General features: G+C 40.4%; 1 protein-coding gene across 1 annotated transcript in view; it reads right to left on the bottom strand.

The window, feature by feature from the left end:
- LOC134291860 (uncharacterized) overlaps positions 1-9,746 on the bottom strand; it is a gene marked incomplete in the record, with an annotated part of 268,136 nt that extends 258,390 nt beyond the window's left edge. Inside the window, 1 exon segment of the mRNA XM_062860195.1 lies at positions 8,153-9,746.
- Between the last annotated feature and the right edge of the window lie 8,640 nt (positions 9,747-18,386).

An 18,386-nucleotide genomic window follows, 5' to 3' on the forward strand; every position in this document is an offset into this window, starting at 1 on the left:
AATCCACAAATTTACATGATATATCATGTAAACCATCATAACAATTAGTTTACATGACTAAAATTAAGTTTACATGACGTGTAAATCTTATTTTTTTTATCTGTGCATGTTACATTACGTTCAAGGCGGTACTATTTTGACAGTAGATATAAATTTCCTGAAGGTCTAGCATTTAAACAGCCGTATATTGGGCCATTTATTTGCATTTGCATGCATTTTAGTCGCATACATGCACAGATCGAAAAAAGGGTGTAAAATTCTGTGACATATGATGCACATAATTGGAGCATGGGATATCACAGAAGTTTACATGACATATCATGTAAGTCATAAAATATCATGTAAACTTCCATTATATGTCATGTAATTGAGCATGACTCTAAGTGTTTACATGACATATAACACAAATTTGCATGATATATCATGTAAACCATCATCATAACACTAAGTTTACATGACTAAAATGGAGGTTACATGACGTGTAAATCTCATTATTTTAATCTGTGGCCGAGTGGCATTAAATGACCAGCTGTAAAAGCGCATATAGTGCAGAATTAATGCTGAATAAAGTGGTTATTGGTTACCAGGGTACGCACTAGGCTGCGGCTTATTTTTCAAAAGCTGTTGAAACCTGGAATTCGTAAGCTCTTCTGGATTCAAATGACAAAAAAGAGAAACCCTTGAGTTTGAGCCAAAAATATTCAGATTTAGAGGTGGTGCAATCACTTCAAAGTTGAATTTTCGAGTACTAAAAAGGTGTTTTCACTTCAAGTGCCATAACTTTCTCAATTTTCAACCGATTTTCAATCTTTTTTGTGAATTTCTCACAAATTAAATTTCAAATAAACTCATATAACATTATTTTTTTCCAAAGTCACGCAATATATGAGTTTTTAAAGATTTAATTTATTTTTTTTCTTCTTTTTACAAAATAAAATAACTTTAGAGTCCTATAACATTTTAACCGTTTGACCGATTTCAAATTTTTTGGCTTGCTTTTGTAGACATTTTTGCTGCCTAAGAATGCTGTGAATAAACTGTACCTTTTTTTTAATCGTTTCAAAATGGATAAATACCAAAAAACCGTTGAAAAACACGTAAAATATAAGTAAAATCAGAATTGCGAGAAAAAAAATCGAAACAAAATATGTAGCTAAGTATCTGGTGTAAAATTGTAAATAATCGTCAAAAACTCCAATTTTGCATGAAAAAATCAAGTTTTAAGCCATGTTTTGGCAGTTTTGGTAAAAAGTATCATAAAAACGACTACTTTGACGAATAGTTTGTTTGGGGCAAAGATAGGTAACAGAAATATCTACAAAAGCAAGCTAAATGAAAACGAGAGGTGAACCAGCGTCTGGCTGAAAGCCTCTTTAATAAAGAAAAACAATTGAAATTGGTCAAACGGTTAAAAAGTTATCGGACTCTAAAGTTAAAAATTTTTGTAAAAAGAAGAAAAAATAAATTAGATCATTAAAATCTCATATTTTGCGTGACTTTGGAAAAAATTAATGTTCTACGCGTTTATTTAAAATTTAATTTGTGAGAGATTTATATAAAAAAAGATTGAAAATCGGTTGGAAATTGAAAAAGTTATGGCACTTGAAGCAAAAAAACCTTTTTATTACTCGAAAATTCAACTTGGAGACGATTGCGCCACTTCTAAATCTGAATATTTTTGGTTCAAACTCAGAGGTTTCTCTATTTATTTCATTTGAATCCAGAAGAGCTTACGAATTCCAGGTTTCAACAACTTTTGAAAAATAAGCCGCAGCCCAGTACGCACTCATAAGAGCAAGTTTACCGGGGGCTACTATCTGGGTGAGTAAAATGATTGCCCACAGAGTTGTCATTTTAGTTTAGTTACTCATTTCCACACCGGTCGCTACTATATTTAGTTACCGGATTGCGTACCGGTCGTTGCCAAATACTACCCAAGTAACCACAAGCATTATATCATAACATTAATTCAATCGTTTTATAGTTTAGCTAATGCGAGATAACTTTTATTCTACACCTGTCAAGTAATAAAGCGTTTAATCTACAATATGAAAGCATTGCCCATATAGCCGAGGCGGTAAACGCACGGGTATTCAGCATGACCATGCTGAGAGTGACGGGTTCGATTCCCGGTCGGTCCAGGATCTTTTCGTAAAGGAAATTTCCTTGACTTCCTTGGGCATAGAGTATCTTCGTGCCTGCCACACGATATACACATGCAAAATGGTCATTGGCAGAGGAAGCTCTCAGTTAAAAACTGTGGAAGTGCTCATAGAACACTAAGCTGAGAAGCAGGCTTTGTCCCAGTGAGGACGTTACGCCAAGAAGAAGAAGAAGAAGATGAAAGCATTGAAGCATTATGGGATTTTGACAGTTCGGCATAGTTCTATAGGGACGTTGTTTAATGCTTCATTGCATTACTATGTTAAAAGCTTTATGGCAATCAATAATGCAAGGATTTATTACTTTATATATGCTTTAACTAATGCTTTCATAGTTGTAAACAGAAAAAAACATCAGTTCGAAAAAAAGCTTTACAACCTTTTTAAAAACACAACCATTTAAAAAGAAAAGAAAAACAAACCCAAATTTTCATGGATTGCTGCGTAGAACTTGGATTATCATGCTCAGATGTTGCTGAAAATTTATATTGTGTATGTTTTTTTTATTCTGGTTGGGACATAAAGACAATCAGACGCTGAGGGAACAAAAATTATGTGGGGTTGAGGTATTGGTTTCCTTAATTAACATATAGTGCCCCGATTTCATAAAATAAATGGTAGAAGTGAGCACGTATGAAAACAATAAGAGCAGAATTTATATCTTTATATTATCTTCGTTTGTGGAATCAATTGGTTCTACAATCGCTTGTTTTCGAATGAATTTGGGAGAGTAAGATAACTGATTCAGACCCTAGCACAATTTCTTAGAGCTGCTGAAAACACAAATCAATAAAGCACGAGCTGAGTATACGTTACTTTATGTTGCACATTTTTTCGGGTGCAAAATGCATGGTAGTCGTAGCACAGCGTTAGCGCGTCCGAGTTTCATCGCAGTCCAGTTTCAGCAGTCTAGGTTCAATTCCCGAATTAGAATAAAAAACATCAGAGTGAGAGTATCGGAACAGGTATGAGAAGATAAAAATAGACCGAAAAATGAAAAAAATACTTTTTTTTCTTTTGTTGACATGATGCCTTAAGTATACATTCCATACTATTTCATTGCATTAGCTATATGGTACAAGCATTTTTTATGCTTTAGCAATCACCACAGTAAAGCTTGCTTCAAATCAACAATAGTAGCGCCACTTTCGACTTTAAACCTACTTTAATGGTACCTATATGACAAAACAACTTTACATCGCATGTCATATAATACACTATAAAGCGAAATTAATGCTCTATATGCAGCGTCATGGTTACTTGGGCTAGTAAAATAGCAGCGAGGCTATCGGGAAACATCGGGCGCACAAATTTAGGCGCCCGATAGTTGCGCGGGAAACGGTCGCTATTTCAAATATGTCAAAAGTGCTGTATTGTTTTTATTTGTTTGTTTCGAACAAAACGCACCAGTGGTAAGCAACAAATTTTGCAAACACTTGCAGTTAGATAAAATCTGCGAATATCACAAGCGAAAATGTCCAGGAGTACCCGTCGCAGCGTTCAGGTGAGAGAAGTGCTGGAAGAATCAAAAGAAAATATAACTCCCAAAGAATTTATCCGCGGATTAATCCGGAAGTTCCTCCGGGAATTTCATACACAATTTCTGTAGAGATTACTCCTAGAATTCCTTCGAAGAATCCCACGGAGGAATTTCCTGAAGAAACATCCGAATAAAATTCTGAATGAACCCCCGGAGGAATTCCTGGAGAAACTCCTAATGGAATTCCTGGAGAAATTCTTGGAAAATTTCCCGGAGGAGTCCTCGGAGGAATTCCTGGAAGAATCCTCAGAGGAATCCTCAGTGAAATTCCTGGAGGAATCCTCGGAGGAATTCCCGGAGGAATTCCCGAAGAAATTCCCGGAGGAATCCTCGGAGGAATTTCCGGAGGAATTCCCGGAGGAATCCTCGGCGGAATTTCCGGAGGAATTCTTGAAGGAATTCCCGGAGGATTCCTTGAAGGAATTCCCGATGGAATCCTCGGAGAAATTCCTGGAGGAATTCCCGGAGGAATTACTCGGAGGAATTCCCGGAGGTATTCCTGGAGGAATTCCCGGAGGTATTCCTGGAGGAATTCCCGGAGGTATTCCTGAAGGAATTCCCGGAGGTATTCCTGAAGGAATTCCCGGAGGTATTCCTGGAGGAACTCCCGAATGAATTCCTGGAGGAATCCCCGGAGGAATTCCCGGAGGAATCCACGGCGGAATTCCCGGAGGATTCCTTGAAGGAATTTCCCGGAGGAATTCCTAGAGGAATTCCTAGAGGAATTCCTGGAGGAATTCCCGGAGGAATTCCTGGAGGAATTCCCGGAGGAATTCCTGGAGGAATTCCCGGAGGAATTCCTGGAGGAATTCCCGGAGGAATTCCTGGAGGAATTCCCGGAGGAATTCCTGGAGGAATTCCCGGAGGAATTCCTGGAGGAATTCCCGGAGGAATTCCTGGAGGAATTCCCGGAGGAATTCCTGGAGGAATTCCCGGAGGAATTCCTGGAGGAATTCCCGGAGGAATTCCCGGAGGAATTCCTGGAGGAATTCCTGGAGGAATTCCCGGAGGAATTCCTGGAGGAATTCCCGGAGGAATTCCCGAAGGAATACTTGGAGGAATTCCCGAAGGAATACTTGGAGGAATTCCCGGAGGAATCCTCGGAGGAATTCCCGGAGGAATTCCAGGAGGAATCCTCGGAGGAATTCCCGGAGGAATGCTCGGAGGAATCCTCGGAAGCATCTCGGAGGAATCCTCGGAGGAATTCCCGGCGGAACTCTTGAGGGAATCCCCGGAGGAATTCCTGGAAGAATCCCTGGAGGAATCCCCGGAAGAATTTTTGGGGGAATCTCCGGAGGAATTCTTGGAAGGATCCTCGGAGGAATTCCTTGAGGAATCATCGGAGGAAGAAATCCTTGAGGAATCATCGGAGGAATTCTGTGAGTAATTCCCGAGGGAATTCCTGGTAGAAACCCTGGAGAAATTTCTGAATGAATTCCCGGAGGAACTCTTGGAGGAATCCCCGGAGAAATTCAAGGAGGAATCCCGAAAAGAATGAGAAGTCCCAGTAGAAATTTTAGGTAAAATCCCGGAAGAGATTTCTGGGGGAATCTTAGTACGTATTGCTCGAGGATACTCAGTAAAAATTCATGCTAGTATATCAGAGGGAATTCCTGGGGAATCCCAGAAGACATTCTTCCAAAATAGGTTTCCAAAATATTTTGTTTATACCGCAATACCCAAGTAACCATGACGCTGCATATAGAGCATTAATTTCGCTTTATAGTGTATTATATGACATGCGATGTAAAGTTGTTTTGTCATATAGGTACCATTAAAGCAGGTTTAAAGTCGAAAGTGGCGCTACTATTGTTGATTTGAAGCAAGCTTTACTGTGGTGATTGCTAAAGCATAAAAAATGCTTGTACCATATACAGGGGATGGCCAAAATGTTTGGGATAGGCAACTTTTTTTCTCCCAAAAAAAATTCAACATGCTGTAACTTTTCATAGAGTGCATCAAAAAATCTCAAATTTTGACTGTTTGTCAACCTATTATATGTGCATCATTGGTACAAATTTGGGATCGATTGATTAATATTTCGCAAAGTTAGAACTGTTCGCGTAAAACACTATTTTTTAGACAACTCGTTTTTGAACTGTCATATCTCGGAAACCAGTGAACCGAATTGAATAAATTTTTTAACGTTTATCAACAATATATTGATAATTAATAAGACGTTATAAAATGTAATATTTTCTCACGACGAATTAAGTTATACCGGGTTGAATTTTTTACCCATATAGAGGAAAACAAGTCAAATTTACAATACCTTACAAAAATTATTAAATGTGTTCTTCCTTAAATCTAAATAGGCTCTAATATATCTGATTAGAGATAATTTGAGAACAAAAGTGGAAAATCATTGGATATCAACATGAAAATTTAATGACATTAATGTAAAAAAATACATTTTTTCGAGAAAAATCCAAAAAGTATCAATCCATAATAACTTTTTTCAACGTTTAAAAAGTACCTATGTTTTAATAGTTTGTGAAGCATTTACATATTGTTAGTGTACGTTCAAAATTTCATTCAATTCGGTTCACTAGTTTCCGAGATATGACAGCTCAAAAATGAGTTGTCTAAAAAATAGTGTTTTACGCGAACAGTTCTAACTTTGCGAAAGATTAATCACTCCTCTTCTCTCCTCTTCTTGGCGTAACGTCCTCACTGGGACAAAGCCTGCTTCTCAGCTTAGTGTTCTATGAGCACTTCCACAGTTATTAACTGAGAGCTTCCTCTGCCAATGACCATTTTGCATGCGTATATCGTGTGGCAGGCACGAAGATACTCTATGCCCAAGGAAGTCAAGGAAATTTCCTTTACGAAAAGATCCTGGACCGACCGGGAATCGAACCCGTCACCCTCAGCATGGTCATGCTGAATACCCGTGCGTTTACCGCCTCGGCTATATGGGCCCTAAAGATTAATCAATCGAGCCCAAATTTGTACCAATGATGCACATATACTAGGTTGATAAACAGTCAAAATTTGAGATTTTTTGATGCGCTGTATGAAAAGTTATAGCATGTTGAACTTTTTTGTGTGAGAAAAAAAAGTTGCCTATCCCAATCATTTTGGCCATCCCCTGTAGCTAATGCAATGAAATAGTATGGAATGTATACTTAAGGCATCATGTCAACAAAAAAAAAAAAAGTATTTTTTTCATTTTTCGGTCTATTTTTATCTTCTCATACCTGTTCCGATACTCTCACTCTGATGTTTTTTATTCTAATTCGGGAATTGAACCTAGACTGCTGAAACTGGACTGCGATGAAACTCGGACGCGCTAACGCTGTGCTACGACTACCATGCATTTTGCACCCGAAAAAATGTGCAACATAAAGTAACGTATACTCAGCTCGTGCTTTATTGATTTGTGTTTTCAGCAGCTCTAAGAAATTGTGCTAGGGTCTGAATCAGTTATCTTACTCTCCCAAATTCATTCGAAAACAAGCGATTGTAGAACCAATTGATTCCACAAACGAAGATAATATAAAGATATAAATTCTGCTCTTATTGTTTTCATACGTGCTCACTTCTACCATTTATTTTATGAAATCGGGGCACTATATGTTAATTAAGGAAACCAATACCTCAACCCCACATAATTTTTGTTCCCTCAGCGTCTGATTGTCTTTATGTCCCAACCAGAATAAAAAAAAACATACACAATATAAATTTTCAGCAACATCTGAGCATGATAATCCAAGTTCTACGCAGCAATCCATGAAAATTTGGGTTTGTTTTTCTTTTCTTTTTAAATGGTTGTGTTTTTAAAAAGGTTGTAAAGCTTTTTTTCGAACTGATGTTTTTTTCTGTTTACAACTATGAAAGCATTAGTTAAAGCATATATAAAGTAATAAATCCTTGCATTATTGATTGCCATAAAGCTTTTAACATAGTAATGCAATGAAGCATTAAACAACGTCCCTATAGAACTATGCCGAACTGTCAAAATCCCATAATGCTTCAATGCTTTCATATTGTAGATTAAACGCTTTATTACTTGACAGGTGTAGAATAAAAGTTATCTCGCATTAGCTAAACTATAAAACGATTGAATTAATGTTATGATATAATGCTTGTGGTTACTTGGGTAGTATTTGGCAACGACCGGTACGCAATCCGGTAACTAAATATAGTAGCGACCGGTGTGGAAATGAGTAACAGTTACTAAACTAAAATGACAACTCTGTGGGCAATCATTTTACTCACCCAGATAGTAGCCCCCGGTAAACTTGCTCTAAGGGAGCAAGGCGCAAAATGCTATATCTTTGCTTCTACTGTCTGGATCTCTATGAAAACTTGTCAGAGCATTCTGAAGAACCCATTCTTTAAGATAAAAGAATAAAAAAATCTTTTTTTTTCTTGACCTCAACATATAAACCCTTAATGATAAAAAACAGATGTTTGAAATTTGTAATAAATAAAATTCAACACTAACCTTCAATATGCGGCACTCCTCTTCTGAATGCCTTCTGCTATGTCCCTACAATGAAAACTCCTTTACGTGTTGCTATCTTCTTGTAGGCAACAGCACACTGCCGTTCGTTGTTCGCTGCTTGCACCGTCGTTGAACTCACATGAATTTCTTATTTACGTTGCGTCTCTGCCCTTTCCCCCCAGCTTCACACCACTTCCAAAGAACAAACAGTTGCGCACCAAATGGCAACCGCCTTGTCTTGGATGTTGTCCCCGTTTGTTGTCGTTGTCGCCGTCCTCGACTGCACGACTTCACTTACGCGCCGAGGACCAAAAGAAAGCCGGATTATTTTTCTTCGCTTGTTGTTACCTACGTTGCACTATAGGTTTGCACCCTGCTCGGAGTCGCGAATTCAATTCTTCTCAACCACGACTCCCGGCCATTCCTCGCGGAAGCCCCCAACCCGCGATGTTATTCTACTCAATTTATATTCCGCGCTGTGGACCGGAGAGTAATTCTTCATTGAAACGTACACCGCCTTCGCGTTCACCAATACACATTTACCCCGTCGCGCTGATCGCGTGGATCTCCAGCCAACCAACACACTCTTGGATCGCCACCACGATCGTGTTCACTTTTGTTTGGAGGCGCAGAAATTTCTTCCACAAGGAAAGATCACTGATCGCAGTAACCCCAGGACTGGTTTCCAGACCGTGGACAAGCAGCAAGCGGTGGAATAACTTTTTTTTGTTTCTGCTTCGTACACCATCGAAGTAGGCCGTCGGCGATTTTTTTGGTTTAACTCATCTACCCCGCAATGTTTAAGATATTACTATCCGTGGATAGTGGATCGTTTCGCGTAATCCATAGGTCAACGGTCTTGTAGAATATGAACACGGAATGCAACTGGAGACATTCAACAGCCTTCTTCCACAGGGCCGTTCGCACTGATCACTTCTACCTCGTAAGATCCATCACAATAGGAAACACAAGAAATCCACTTTACCCGCACCACAATCCATCCGCGGCATTTAATAATGACTTCTTTTCAGTTGGCTTCTGAAGCATCTGCACTGAGGGAATTCACACCAATCAATCGACAGCCCAGTCAAACTCTTGCGTATACATCAGGTAATTAACCTCGGCGGTCACTTTCGCGAAGACTTCACTGACTTGGCGTTCTGTGCCGATACATCATCAATGCCGGCTCTGACGCGGCGGATATCAATTATCCTGGCATTCGGTGGCATTGCAGCATAGCGCCTCACTACGGATTCAGCCTCCATGCGACGATCAATGGATCGACGCCATGTTTAGGCACTGTGTATCTCCGACAAACCTTTCCTTTCTTTGAGCAATCGCGAGGTTCTTGGTTGATCTACCGCACACCGCACCGAAGAATACAAGGACAGCAAAGAACAACTAATTTATCAAAGTCAGCCGAAGAACAACGGTGAAACAAATGCGACCCACTACTACTAGGTGTGTGCTAGGATATGGGGGGTGAAGAGGGTGCATGAAATTTAAAGCAAACAGAAGTTAAAGTAACGAAACGAACGTAGTCAGCTGCGCGCGATCACACACGTCCGACGCGAACCGTTGAACCGATTCAACTGACGAGCGGTCGCGAATCGCGATCGCGCCTAGCGCAACGCCTGCTCTCTCCTCTCGGAGGAACTGGTTATGGCGTCGTCGGGTCGTTCCTATGCTCCTCTGCGAGCGACGCTGCTCTCTTTCTGCTTCTTCGTGGCTTTACGCTCTTTTCGGAACTTGATCGCATTCTTTGAGATACGACCGATACGACGGACCAACACGCTTAAAGTTTCTTCGATCGGCTGTTGTCTTAAATTATAGAACGCCGTGATATATGCTTCACTCAATACTTTGAGGATTGAAGAATAGGCCATAAAAACGGTGCGATTTATTCCTTTATAGGCTGTCAAGTTTTAACTCGATAACTTGAAAATGAACCAGCCTTTTGAAAGGACCGAAGGAGAAGCATTTTACACCAACCACTGCTACCTTAGCACCAACATAAACAAAGCATATGTTCCATGTTTTGTGCGTTTTGTGGTGCCGCATCCACAAAGTAGAAAAACGGACGGCGGATGCAATGCCGATGGAGCGTGATGAAAAACAAAACAAACTCGTTCGCCGTTGTTGCCACTTGCTCTCGGCCGTTCGTCGCTTCTTGCGAGCGTTGAAGTCTCTCACGCGCAACACGCCGCCACCTTGCCTCGTTCTCTCTTGCGTGGCTTAAAAGCAAGCTTATAAAAAGGTAAGCAACGGCATCGTGAATCTGAGATTGAATGTTGCTCTTCCAATGCTTATACGAGATACGCTAAAGAGAGAATGAATGCCGGTTGTGGTCAGCTCTCAGATGCATGAACGTTGGTGAAAATAGAGTAGGGTAAACCACTGATGGTGGGCCGATCTTTTTCGTTGTCAGTTATATAAAAAAAAAACATTTGCCCACATCCATGTCTAAGGAGTTTGTTGCTGACGTTCCGCACTCAATAAGCTCACTCAAGCACTGCACTTCTGGAATGCTGATGCCGGACGACCCTTCGTTAGCATATCGGCTTGTTGTTATGAAGACTGAAGCTGTAGTCAACTGCAGTACATGCCATATCAACCAGTTCACGAATAAAGAAATGATTAACAACCACAACACATGCTTCAATCTGGCTGAGTACTTGGATGTAGAAACCATCGGAAGAGTTGATTATCTTCGTGCATCATTAATACAGTACGCAGAGTATTCAAACAGGCCACGAGTGATTAAGTCTCGATGGGTATGCACAATGTATGCACATATTTCAGCGTCATATCATGAACGCGGGACATCAGTAACGACTTGCACTTTCTATTCTTCTACAGTCGTTTCTGCCGTGTTGGACGCACCGATTCAAATTTGAATTTGATCCAAGCAATCATATGTCAGGAGTAGGCAAGCCGGTTTCTAGTGCCGTTTTTCTTTTTGATCCAGTTCCAACCTGGGTTGGAACTGGATGAGATCACAGTTTGAACCCCAACCCGACTTCGGTTTCGCTTGTACTAAAGTTTGTTTGATGTTGTTTGTTTACACATTTTCCGCCAATCCAGTTCCAACCCAGGTTAAAAAAGAAAAACGGCATAGGAAATGACTAGGGGTTTAAATGTGAATGAAGAAAAACCGCCATTCTGTAACGCAAAGTGCTAGAGAAAACACGTGCCGAGTAAAATTGTCAATTCGTTTTTAAGTCTGGTTGTTCGCTTAACTAACATTCCGAGTGGTGTATTGCAATTTTAAAGAAAACTTTCCGTTTTACGGTAGAACGAAAAGCTACCGCAGCTGTCAGACTACTGATTTTCACTGAGGTATCATCAAGCGGCCCAACCGACGCCTTGGATACGACGCCGATGATCATTGTTTGTTGTTGGTTTTCAAGGGTTTTCCGAGCATTTTACCTTGCAAGCATGCTTTGATTTGCCCTTCAGTTTCAATGATATGATGATTTTCATGGCTGCGGTAGGACTTTGACAGCTGCGGTAGGACTCGGCGGCTACCGCAGAGTGGAAATTTTTCTAAAAATCCGCAATATCCCGAAGCAATTTCTACACGACTTAGCACCTTTTTGAGCAAAGACAACAGGTTGTTCTCCCTCAGCAGCAGTCACAGGTGAGCCCTGGTGTGCGTCCTTGAACCACAAGTTGTCGTAACATTAGTTCTTCCCTCAAGGTTAGCTGCGTAGCCTGCAGCAGCGAACAATGAGTCCATCAAGGTAGCATACTGACGCTCAGCCAGTTTTCCGAGTGATCCTTACCAGTCCCTTATGTCCTTGGAAGGCAGGCAGGGTCGACACCACGCCTGCTTCCAACTGCACAGCACAAGTATGAAGAACTGATACCGCATGTACAACGATTTGACCTTCCCCTGGCCCTATTAGCCAGCACACAGAAGACCGTGCCGACATGGGGCTTCCACATGCCCCGACCTAGCCGAGGTTCTGGCGAGGACCCCATTCCTACCGCCGGCTCAGATCCAACCAAGTAGACCGACGCCACCACAGCAACGCTACCAGGAAGTTTCTCTGCGGCCACTTAATCGCTGTAAGGGTCGATATCGACCGCAAGGCACCGGTATGACCTACGTAGCCGACTCAAAACCCTTGGGCCACCTCATGTATCGCGTATTCTTCGAGCCCACGCGCCACCTCTTCTGTAGCTCTAAGACGATGTGGGTAATAGCCGATAACGGCATTCCAACCAAACTCATCCCTACAAGTCCTCTGGGCAAGATTGTCTGTAGTTTTGTCCTCCCCGCATGTGGCAAGCATGCGGTCACGCATTGTGCGAAAACGTGGGCACACAAACAAAACATTTTCCGCCGTTTCCTCTAAACCTGTTGTTCGAACTAGGTAAGGCCAGAAAAACTTCTCTGTAGCGGTTTAGGGTAATTCGCTCAAAGCTGAAAATATATGTGTATTTCAGTGTTTGTCTTTGTTATAGGTTAAGTATCAAAGGTTCTTACATTAATTTTTCCCTTTGGTGACTGATCCCACGCACGACCTCAACTCGATTTCTGGTAGAAGATCCCACTAAAGGTATTTGAATATTCGTTAGGACATTTTTAGAGCAAAGGATAATATAAACTTACGGCTCAAGAAAAGAATGAATATGAGATTTGGAACTCCTAATATCTGAACCAGTGTTCGAAGCAATGCCTAACCTACAGAGTATAAATTCATGTTATATCTCAAATAGTTTCCGTTTTCCATAATGTTCACTCACTCTGCACCCACTATCTTTCACCCAAATACAATAAAGCTAAATTTCACTATCAGTTCAAACAATTTTCGGTTAAATTCTGCAATTAATTCACCATCATCAGCACATCTGCATCATATAGTAAAGCACGTTTTCTCGATCTATATCATCTCCCATCAGGTATCCCGGATAAAAAATTACCATTCATTACATGGTAAATATTATTAACAAATGACTGGTTTTATTGTTCACAATAAAACACATAGTAGATATATTGTTACTTTTTACAATAGAAATCAAGCCCATATAGTTCGTACAATAAGTGAACATTAGCTTTATTAGTGACTGATTGATTCGATTGTTTTTCAATAGTTCTATAATAATTTAAAGTTACTATCAGTAAAAATTAATTTAAGTTGTTTTTTAATAGTTGCAAAAGTGCCTGCAAATTTCTCATGGACTTTTTATTATTATGTTTCCAGTTCAAAACCGAATTAGCGACATTTTTTCTTTGACTTTCGCTGCTTTTGCCTTGCGTTAAACACAATGTCGGAAGTGGGGCGCTGTATTGTACACCTGGTGCTCTATACAGCGCCCCACTTCCGATATTGTGTTTAACGCAAGGCAAAAGCAGCGGAAGTCAAAGAAAAAATGTCGCTAATTCGGTTTTGAACTGGAAACATAATAAAAAAGAGTTTATTTCTCAATTACACTTAAAAACAATTTGTAACAAATAAATAACAATAAGTATTATTGTTGCTTGGATCATGTTTGTATAATCAAATACAAAATCACTTGACATATTTTTTATAGTTTTCGTTTTAAATTTGAGTACAGTAGATGTTTCGGTTATCGAATGTTATTCGCTAAAACTGACAGACGTCAAGCCGTGTTGGCAGAGGAAGCTCTCAATGAATAACTGAGGAAGTACTTATAGAAAACTAGCTGAAAAGCAGGTTTAGCCAAGTGAGGATGTTAAGACAAGAAAAAGATGAACAATGATTTTTCTAATGTTTTCCAATAAATTAAACGAATCTAGTAAGTAGTAAACTACCATTGATAACAATACAAATACAATTAGTTTAATGGGGTCAATTGAACCGATGTTAAAATAAACATGCAATAATATTTGTTGTTATGTAAACAGATTTTGCCTTTGAAAAACCAAAGAATTCATATTTCTCGGTAACATTTTTCTCCAGCATTTACAGATACTAATGGCCACATGAATTGTGAACGATTTATGGTATGGATCATACGACCTGAGGTCTGACTTGTGATATTTGGCAGTTATTTGAAAAGATTGAAGATAGATCTTATCAACAGCTGCCAAGCAATACATACCAGACAGACATCAGAGTGTTTGATTCTTATCATAAAATGTGCATATCATTCTGGCGGACGTTAGTGCTCGTAAATGCTGGATATAAATGTTAGCGGAAAATATAAATTCTATGGATTTTCAAAAGCGAAAACTGCTTACAAATAACAACAAATATTATTGTATTTTTATTGTAACAACGATTCATTTGACGCCATTCAATTAATTGTATTTGTATTGTAAGAACAATGAAAAAACATTAAGATATATTGTTATCTTCTAAAAATTGCCCTAAAAATGTCTCATAAAAACACAATACATTCTATTGTTTTTCGCGAAAAAGTGTATGAAAATTTTCTCAAAATTTTATGGTTAAGATACATAACGACCACCATTTTTTATTGTAAAAGTGCCATTTACCATTCGCCGAATGGTATAGAACAATAGGGGTGATGGTGAGTGTGTTGTGTAAATTACAATATGTTTAATGGTGAATATTTTTCGAAAAAATGGTGTTGTAACAATAAAATTTATCGTATTTTTATGATACTTTTTATCAGGGATGACTGTCATTGCGTTGACGTCTATCTCCTCGCAATCGTTGAACGTAAGCTGACGGGGGATTCCCCATTGTACAGGTCATTCCTGTTTATCCGAACACCTGTACAAATCTGACATTAGGGAGAAACCGCATGACCAAAACGATGTAGATACTATCGGAAGCAGCTATGGCCTGAAAGGACCTGAGTCAGTTGGAATGTTACTTCCCCATGGCGCCTGGTAACCCAATCATCTACAATCTGGCAGTCTTGCGTATGTCTCTTGTGCCGCGCATTTCGAAGCACTCTACGATTTCCCCGATAAGGATGCCGATAGGCACCATACCAGTGATGACGAAGAATGCATCGTATGACACGGTACGGTACGTGCTCGCAATTCTCAGGCGCATCAGCCTATAAGTACTTTCCAGCTAATCACGATTGATTTTGGTACTTAGCGCCGTGCCCCAAGCCGGACCGTCGTACCACAGACAAACAGACGTCTCACTCTACTCACTTCTCATCGTTACCCTTATAACGGTTAGTTCAAATATTTTGTGGTTCGCAAATCGCTCGGTCATGGCACTCGCATCGTTTTTGCTCCTGTTTGACGTTTGCTCACTACCGCCACCTACTGAGTGGTTTGCGTAACACAGCTTGGTTAGCATTAGGCGATTATGTTTTCGTGACGATGACTTTTGTCGCAATTTGTTCCAAGTGATACGTCTGTTTGTCTGTGGCCGTACATTAGTATGGACGAGGTGACACTAGCCAGAAGCTTACGGCTTGCTGGCATACACCGCAGAGCTATTGGACATCATCCAGGACAGTGCCCCTATAGACGAGTGCACCGATGAACATTGAGTTCACTGAGCCTGAAATTTTTTGACAGCACAGTGGGGTCGACTCTCAACAACTTTTATTTTCTTTTAAACTAATGTTTATGCATGTAGTTAATGCCCTAGCCCATATTTTTGCAACTTCATCGCGAAAACTAGATGCAAGAAATTAAACAAATTTTCAGCTGGGTAGAAGTTGTTGAGAGTCGACCCCGCTGTGGTGTCAAAATTCGCGGCTCAAGTGAGCTTTCAGCGAGCGGTGCACTCGTCTATAGCTGTGGAGGCCCTTTTGCAGGTGTAATCATCGTGGCTACCGAAGGTAAGCTTATCGTCGATCATCACCCCCAAGTGTTTGACGGAGCGCTTCTAAGTGATAGTGCAATCGCCTACACTGATCCGGTTGCTGCTCCGAACTTCGGTTGTTCACAACCACCACCTCAGTTTTGTGGTAAGCAACCTCCAGTTTCCTGGATCTCATCCACTGCTCCACAACCGCGTTTGAGTGGGCAGTAGTCAATTCCACTTCTTCGATCGATTCATCGTAGACCTCCAACGTAATGTCGTCAGCAAAGCTGACGATCTTCACTCCCACCGAGAACTGTATCCTCAACACCTCGTCGTACATGACCTTCCACACTGAGCCAACTCAATCGATCGCAGTTATATGTCAGTCATATATTATTGCACTATTGGAATATCATATGAATCTAATCTAAGGTTGAACATGGGAAGTGAGTGTTATATGTGACGCATGTGGTATGACTCTCAGATTTATTTATTTATTTATATTTGATTTGATCCATCTGACATAAAAATTGTCTTAAGGCGAAACTGGAAGCGTTTCCTCACTTTCTGGTTTTTGATTTTTTATTAAATAACGAATCAATATTTTCAAAATCGGTTTTCGTGCACATGTAGAGTATAGATCAAGGTATCTTCTGATTTTTTTTTGTAGTGGAAAATGTTTTTCGTTTTTGCAGAAACCATTTTTGAACAAAATTTCACAAAAAAAAATGGTTTCTGCAAAAATAGAAAACATTTTCCAACTCAAAAAAATACAGAAAATACCTTGATCCATGCTCTACATGTGCACGAAAACCGATTTTGAAAATATTGCTTCGTTATTTAATAAAAAATCAAAAACCGAAAAAATGAGAAAATGCTTCCAGTTTCGCCTTAATGAATATAAACTTAAAAATAAACAACACAAAGTTAATTACGTCTAAAATATTCTATAAAACGGTTACGCAACGTCGAAGTTTGTATATTGAAGTCGAAGATAGGAAAAACTTGGCTGAATTTCATTGTCATGTGTCTAGTCGGATCATGTTGCCCGTATAAAGTATTTGAGCTACCGAGACTAACGAAACTCCTGTTACGCAGGGGCCGCTCAGGGGCGTAGATATCGATGTTTGCCAATATGTTATGCGAATCGATTTCACCTTTGAGCAATTTTGCCACAAAAGTGGCTTGCGACGCATAACGCCGGTCCTCCAGAGTATCGATCCCCAATAAACGACAGCGTTCCGCATATGGAGGCAGGTTTTCCGGATCACGCCAGGGAAGATTTCTCAGAGCATATCGCGCGAATTTCTTCTCCACGGATTCAATTCGAGTTATCCATCTTATGTGAAATGGACACCATACCACAGCAGCAAATTCCAGAATGGAACGTACCAGAGCACAGTACAGTGACTTCAAGCACAGTGGGTCTCTGAATCCTTGGCTCATGTTAAGAACAAAACGAAGTTGCTTGTTTGCTCTCGAGACGATGTCGTTATAATGCACGTCGAATGTCAGCTCTTCGTTTAGCAGAACACCGAGATCACGGACACTTTGCATTCGTTCTAGTATGGCTCCGCACAGTGTATATGGGAAACGAATTGGATGTCGCTTCCTACTGAACGATATAACATGGCACTTCTCGACACTCAACGTCAAACAGTTTCTTGAGCACCACGATTCGAAGGTATTTAGTAACACCTGCTTAGCAGCAGGCAATGACAATCGTCCAATCCACTAACAACGATGTATACTTTGGCGTCATCGGCATAAAAGAGTCTGGCCCCTGGAGGAAGAATGAGAGATGCATCGTTGACGAAAAGCGAAAACAGTAGTGGTCCAAGGTTGCTCCTTTGTGGCACTCCGGATAGATTTGTGAACGGCCTCGATTCGTACGTGCCGATCTTCACACACAGCGATCGTCTGGTAAGGTATGAACTAATCAATAAAGCCAGCTGTTACACCACATTTCGCAAGTTTACGGAGAAGGATTCGATGATCTACGCGGTCAAATGCTGCTTTCAAATCCAGATAAACCGCATCCACCTGCTTACCAGCATCCATGGCACGTATGCATTCGGTTGAAAAATTTACAAGGTTGGTGACGACGGATCTTTTAGGAAAGAATCCGTGCTGATCTGTAGAGATGTAATGTTTGCAGCTATTGAGCAGGGAGTCGTTGATGATAATTTCAAAAGCCTTCGAGCATACGCATAGTGAAGTAATGCCACGATAATTACTCACGCCACGCTTATCCCCTTTTTTGAAAATTGGAAAAAGATAAGATCTTTTCCAACTGCTCGGGAATACACACTGCCTTAGAGAGCGATTGAAATGAATTGTCAGCGGTATTTGCAAAGCTGAACATTTCTTCAAAAGGGCTGCAGGGATTCCATCTGGGCTGTATGAAGACTTCAGCTTTGATACTGCTCCTGCTACATCCTGCTCTGAAACCACAAACATAGCAGCTGAAAGGCGTCACGTGGAGTATCTTGTAAGGCAAGCTCAACCTGCGCAGGCCCAGC

This window comes from Aedes albopictus, chromosome 3, assembly GCF_035046485.1.
Source record: "Aedes albopictus strain Foshan chromosome 3, AalbF5, whole genome shotgun sequence".
Lineage (NCBI taxonomy): Eukaryota > Metazoa > Arthropoda > Insecta > Diptera > Culicidae > Aedes > Aedes albopictus.